Here is a 7174-nt window from a genome sequence, read left to right on the forward strand (position 1 = left end):
TGTCTTGGTTCCAAACTGGTGTCTGTAATCAATAATGGACTGAATAACAGCAAACTAATTGAAATTTAATCCATACGAGTTAGTCAGAAGCCAAATTAGGAAATAGGAATTCAGCCTGTGGTGGATGGGCTAATACTCCCCATGAAGAAGTAGGTTCATAGTTTGGATGTGCTTGATTCAGCTCTGAGTCTGGATGCCCAGGTTTCTGCAATCGCCAGGAATGCATTGCACAGTTATAACTAGGGCAGAAGTGCTACCCATTCCTGGAAATATCTGATCTAGGCACAGTGGCACACACCTTAGGTACATCCTCTTCAGATTATTGTAACACGCTGTATGTTGGAAAGACTTTTTTATTCCAGCAAGCTTTTCGCAACGGACTCGTTTAAGGATAGGACTTTTAAATAGTGCTGTATTCTTTTCCTGGGACGCGGGTGGCGCTGTGGGTAAAACCTCAGCGCCTAGGACTTGCCGATCACATGGGCGGCGGTTCGAATCCCCGCGGCGGGGTACACTCCCGTCGTTCGGTCCCAGCGCCTGCCAACCTAGCAGTTCGAAAGCACCTCCGGGTGCAAGTAGATAAATAGGGACCGCTTACAGCGGGAAGGTAAATGGCGTTCCATGTGCTGCGCTGGCTCACCAGATGCAGCTTGTCACGCTGGCCACGTGACCCGGAAGTGTCTGCGGACAGCGCTGGCTGCCAGCCTATAGAGTGAGATGAGCGCACAACCCTAGAGTCTGACAAGACTGGCCCGAACGGGCAGGGGTATCTTTACCTTTTTATTCTTTTCCTATCTGCATTTTAATATACAGAGGTACCTCGGTTTTCGAATGTAATCTGTTCCGGAAGACCGTACAACTTCTGAAATGTTCAAAAAACGAGGTGCAAAGGGCCGCCTGCAATTTCCATTGAGAAAATGGGGGGGGGGTGGAATCAGCAGAAGCCATTCAACTTCCGAAAAGCATTCGAGAATGGAAGCAATTACTTCCAGGTTTTCGGCGTTCAAAAACTGAAACATTCGGCTTACAAGATGCTTGAAAACCGAAGTAGCACTATATCTGTTTTTTAATAGATTGTTATTTTGTTTAACTTCTATTCTCATTTAATTACTTTTTAAAACTATTATCTTCTATATGTTTCTAGCCTTCTGATGTTATCTGTGTTGTTTTAATTTATGTACGTCGTCTTGAGTCCTGGTCTGGGAAAAAGGTGGGATATAAGTAAATAAATAAATATAGCAACAAAAATTCTGTTGGCCACAGCAAGCCACTCTTTCTCCATTCCTGAACTATAGGCCAGTTACAAATATCCCCTTCCTGGGTAACATCCCCTTCCTGGCCCATGATGCGGGGTGAGGCAGTCGCCTCAGGCTGTTGCCCCCTGGTGGTGGATCTGCCTGCTGCCACCAACCCACCATGACACACATGCCCACCCACCCACTGCCACTGCCTCTCTGGTGGGGCATAGCATTTTCATTTTGGCCCAGGACAGCAAAACGTCCTGGACCAGCCTTGCAGGGCAACATGTTAGACAGGATAGTTCTTAGCTGTCGGATGACACTGCTTTTCTAGATAAATTTCTTTCTTTAGATTCAGTTTTGGAACAGAAACTACTTTCGTTGCCATGTTTTGCCAACAGAGATGGCAGGTAATGTGTCCCTTTCGTTCTTTGACATCTTAGTAGTGTTTATCACTGTGGCATCCACCTGGAGACACTGTCTGAGTTGGGGGTTGGAAATATTGCGTGGCAGTGCTTCTGCTGTTACCTAACTGATTCCAGTTAGCCTAGGGCTTGCTGATCAAAAGGCCGCTGGTTCGAATCCCCGCGACGAGGTGAGCTCCCGTTGCTGCTCCTGCCAACCTAGCAGTTCGAAAGCATGTCAAAGTGCAAGTAGATAAATAGGTACTGCTCCGGTGGGAAGGTAAACGGTGTTTCTGTGCACTGCTCTGGTTCGCCAGAAGCAGCTTAGTCATGCTGGCCACATGACTCGGAAGCTGTACACCGGCTCCCTCGAATGATGCTCCCTCAGATGAGCACCACAACCCCAGTCGTCTGCGACTGGACCTAACAGTCAGGGGTCCCTTTACCTTTAACTGATTCCAGAATGTGTATCTGGAGGCAGTGGCAGACTTTAGGCTCTCTAATTTCAACAGTACTCTATGTGATGCTAAAATTCAGTGTATGCCCCTGCCTTTTGAATTCTGTTCTATAGCACTGTTGTGACACCCCCTGCAGCCCAGTATCCAGTGTGGCCAAACCAGTCAGCTGGAGAATTATCCTTCTACCCCATGGAGATTACAGTGTGGGATTTCAGAGAGCTCTGTTTTGTCCCTCCCCCATCTATTTCATAGTTACCGGTACTTGAAATCACTGGGAGAGGCCCTCTGGGTGTGTGCAGTTGATATCCAGTTTAGTATCATGATCAGGTGAGGCATTCTGAACCAGTGCCAGACTGGATGAGGGCCAATAAAGTAAGACAGAAGTATTGCTGGTTGGAAGCTTGTCTACCCAGTTAGGTGATGTTCAGCCTGCTTTGAATGGGGGCTCTCTCTCTTAAAGGAGTAGGCTTGTAGCTTGGGGGTACACTTAAATCTACTATTGTTGCTTGAGGCTCAGGTGGCTCAGAGCACCTTTTATCACATTAGCTATAATTTCCCATTTGCATTGTATGTGGAGCTGCCTTTGAAACTGATCCTGAATAGAGGGGATATGCTGATGGCAGGGTTTGATATATACAATCATACCATACCAGCACTTTGCCATTTGCACTGGCTCCCTGATTGTTTACAATTCAAATTCAATGTGTTGGTTTTTTTTTTTAAAAAATGTAATGTCCTAAATAGCTTTGAGCCAGGCTACTTGAAGGATTGCCTTCTCACATGCAGAGATTTGTTCTCCAGACTGTAACTGTGTAGGACTTGAACATTGTTTCTATATACAGTGGTACCTCGGTTTAAGAACAGTCTGGTTTAAGAATGATTCGGTTTACAAACTCCGCAAAACCAGAAATAGTGTCCCGGTTTGAGAACTTTACCTCGGTCTAAGAATGGAAACTGAATGGTGGAAGGGCACCGGCGGCGGGAGGCCTCATTAGGGAAAGACCACCTCAGTTTAAGAACGGTTTTGGTTTTAGAACAGACTTCCAGAACAGATTAAGTTCGTAAACCAAGGTACCACTGTATGTTTCTGTTGATTTTTAAAAATTGTTAAATAACTTCAGGATGCTTTACACAAAGCAATGTAAAAACCAAACAAACCTTTCCCCAGAGTCCCTTCTTCAGCAGCTCCCAAGGCAAGAAGTGATCAGGGATAGGACCTTCCTGGTGGTGCCACCCCACTGGTAGAATGCCCTCTCCAGAGACGCTTGCCTGGTGCCCACCCTGTTATCTTTTATGTGAAGACTTTTTGTTCTACTGGGCTCTTTTAATTCTCTTTTAATTACATCTATTCTACTTGCTGCTTTCAAAGTGTTTCTAGTTTCTGTGTTTGTGCTGCTTGAAGCTGTTTTGATTTGTTTATATTTAATTGGGTTTCATGCATTTTCATCAAGGCTGACCTACCTATGAGGCATGGTGAGGAAACCTCCTCAGGCAGCAGAATCCACAGGGACAGCAGATCCTGATGTAGATCTAGGTCTTCACTCGCCCTTGCTTCCCCGTCAAGGCGAGGTGACATTATTGTGATTCACCTCAGGTGGCAAAGTTTCCTGGGCTAGCCCTGATTTCCATCCTTTAAATGTTGTGTTGTTAATAGTCTGTAAGCCATCCACAGAACCTGGCTATATGGTGGATACAAGTGGATTTTCACTCACACAATGGGACTTCCCCTTCTCCTCTCCCAACTCTCTGCGGAAGATTTTCAAGGCACACAAGGGGACGCAGCTGGAGAGGGAGGGGTAGTTCTGTTGCACATACGGAAGTCCACTGTGCAAATGGAACTGCAGCACTGGCTACAATCCATCAGGTTTATAGAAAAGAAGGAAAAATAAAATTGGAAGTGGTGAATGGGAAAGCGGAATCTTTTCATGAATGCATTTACATGGCCCTCTCTTTCAAAGGGCTACAACTGGAGCAATTTTCAATTCAAAGAGAGCTGATGATATCCAACTAACTCCCATACCCATTCACTTCAGTGGGTCTACTCTGACTATGATTAGCATTGGCTATCATCCAACATGTATTTATTAGAGAAACACAAGCAGGTACAGAATGTCACTTTTGCACTCCAAACAGCTAGGCTCTTCAAGCATCACAATCAGTGCTTTCCTCCTCCTGTTTCTACAAATTATGCTAAACACCCCAAAATTTGAACACATTTTAACAGGCTTAAGTTGGTGGACCACTTAAGCTTAAGTTGGTGGACAAAATGCATTTGGCATTTCTCTTTGTTATACATTCTAGGACAAGTCGTTTAAACCCATTAAACTCACTTGCAAGAGTATGCCCACCCAGGCAGAGGTCCGCAAGCTGCTGTTGCTGGTGGTCTAAAGGAACAGTGTAGAAATTATTTGGAGGATTTCTTGCTGCTCACTCTTGCGGCACTCATACTTTTGTCCCCAAAGCTGCACTGTTGACAGTTAAACTTCATCGCAAGGAACTTAGGCTAGATTTTTAAATTTAAAAAATCTGTAACTGCTCTCACTCAGAACAGCACACACATGAAAACTAATGTGTGTATATTTGCAGGGAAATGTCGTTGTAAATTTTTGGCACTGTCAAACGAGATAAATCTTAACTGCATCTCATTAACTAAATGTTTTTTAATTACCTGCATAATAGTAAGTCTTTGAAAATTCAGGTATTTATTTTCAAAAGGGTGTTTCTTTTCTTACAACAGCTGCAGCTAACAGAGGAAATTATTATACAATAGCTATAGGGTGGCATTTGATGTCATGGAAAAATGATAACACATACAGTGATACCTTGGGTTACATACGCTTCCGCTAACCCAGAAATATTACCTGGGGTTAAGAACTTTGCTTCAGGATGAGAACAGAAATCATGCAGCGGCAGCGCAGCTGCAGCAGGAGGCCCCATTAGCTAAAGTGGTGCTTCAAGTTAAGAACAGTTTCAGGTTAAGAACAGACCTCCAGAACAAATTAAGTTCTTAACCCGAGGTACCTCTGTATTATATAAGAGAGGTAAATGCTTTATCTGACCGGAGGTACAGGGAAGTTTGTTTGTTTTTCATAGGGTGCAAATTAAGAAAGCAAAATATTTTTGAAAGGTGGTGATAATGATGATTAATTACATTTTCTTTTAAACCTTGAACCCAAACCGATATTACAAGTGAAATCCAATGGCCTTCTCCTCCTTGTACCCCAGCACATCCAAACCTGCTCCAGAGGCTCTAGAAATTTAGATTTCTATCCAGACTAGAGATTTAGGGGCACATGTTTAATAATTAATGATAACATAAGGATAATATGGCAGGTGATCTAGGTGAAAAGGGACAGGCAACATCAATACTGAAATGAATTTATCCAATGTTTTTATTAGCAATTTAGACAACAGAAACAGATGCTGGTAACAAGTTAGGAAGCATCATAAATATAGACCAGGACATAAAAGCTGCTGGACCAGAGGCCAGAGCTAAGCCTTACTTGGAGTGCAGAAGAAGGGGAGAAACATCTTACAAATTTGTATTGGGGCTAAATAAATTATGCTTGGACACTAATTGGAGACTGAAATTTAAAAGCGTGCAGTGTTTGCATCATTTTTCTTGGAGACCAATATTAGGCAGGTGGTCTCTCTGTTGGAGACTAAGTAGAGAGAGGCAAGCAATGAGCTCTTATTCTATCACAGCTACACATAAAAATTGGCAAAGGAAGTACATTGGTCTCAATAGCTCTACGCTGAGTGTAACTTGGGCCACATCTGCGCTATATATTTAAAGCAGTATTTTACCACTTTAAAGAGTCATGACTTCCCTTAAAGAATCCTGGAGCACAAAGTTTGTTATGGGTGCTGATAGCAGTTAGGAAACTTCTATTCTCCTCATATAGCTACAGTTTTTAGAGTGGTTTAAAAATCAAATCCTCTAAGCCTCTTTCTATGGAACTCTGCGAATTGACTCCTAACTACTTTCAGCACCCTTAAGAAACTACAGTTCCCAGGACTCTTTGGGAGAAGCCATGATTCTTTAAAGTGGCATGGTACTGCTTTAAATATAGAGTGCAAATTGGGCTTAACATTGGATATCACCAGTGCTTTTTCTGGGGGTACTCAAGAGTACTGGCAGCTTTATCCTCTCCCCCCATGTTAAAAGTGTGGCACTTACTGTAACAACTTCATTATGAGTACTGGCACCTTTTTTTTCTTTCAGAAAATCCCTGGATAACACGCAGTGTATTTGTAGCACATATAAGTGAAGTATTGTTGTGAAATGCAAGAAAATATTAATAATGCTGAGGTCAGCTTAAACCAACAAATGAAAGAGATACAGTGTTACCTCAGGTTAAGTACTTAATTCGTTCTGGAGGTCTGTACTTAACCTGAAACTGTTCTTAACCTGAAGCACCACTTTAGCTAATGGGGCCTCCTGCTGCTTAGGCACCGCCGGAGTCCGATTTCTGTTCTCATCCTGAAGCAAAGTTCTTAACTTGAAGCACTATTTCTGGGTTAGCGGAGTCTGTAACCTGAAGCGTATGTAACCTGAAGCATATGTAACCTGAGGTACCACTGTAATGCAAAAATATGATTCTGTTACAAAAGAAGGTTAGGCTTATTTAATAATTTCACAACCAAGCTTTTAGTGTCTGTTTTTATTGTGATAATGTTGGCATACTGAAATATTTATTTTATTTTATACCTTCCATTAACAAAAAGACAGTGAAAATAAAAAGGTCTTTGACTAGCACCAAAAAGGCAACAACACAGGTGGCATGTGAGCTGTCTGTGGAGTGTATTCTGCAACTGAGCACCACCACTGAAAAGGCTCTTTCCTTAGCAGCCATTCAGAGCCCACATCACCTCACACCATTTTGTAGCAATACTTGAAGAAGGAGCTGCTCATCTAGACCATGGGTAGGCAAACTAAGGCCCGGGGGCCAGATCCGGCCCAATCACCTTCTAAATCCAGCCCACGGATGGTCCGGAAATCTTAATAATAATATTATAATAATTTATTATTTATACCCCGCCCATCTGGCTGGGTTTCCCCAGCCACTCTGGG

The sequence above is a fragment of the Podarcis melisellensis genome (genome assembly GCF_964234715.1).
Source record: "Podarcis melisellensis genome assembly, chromosome: 1".
Taxonomy (NCBI): domain Eukaryota; kingdom Metazoa; phylum Chordata; class Lepidosauria; order Squamata; family Lacertidae; genus Podarcis; species Podarcis melisellensis.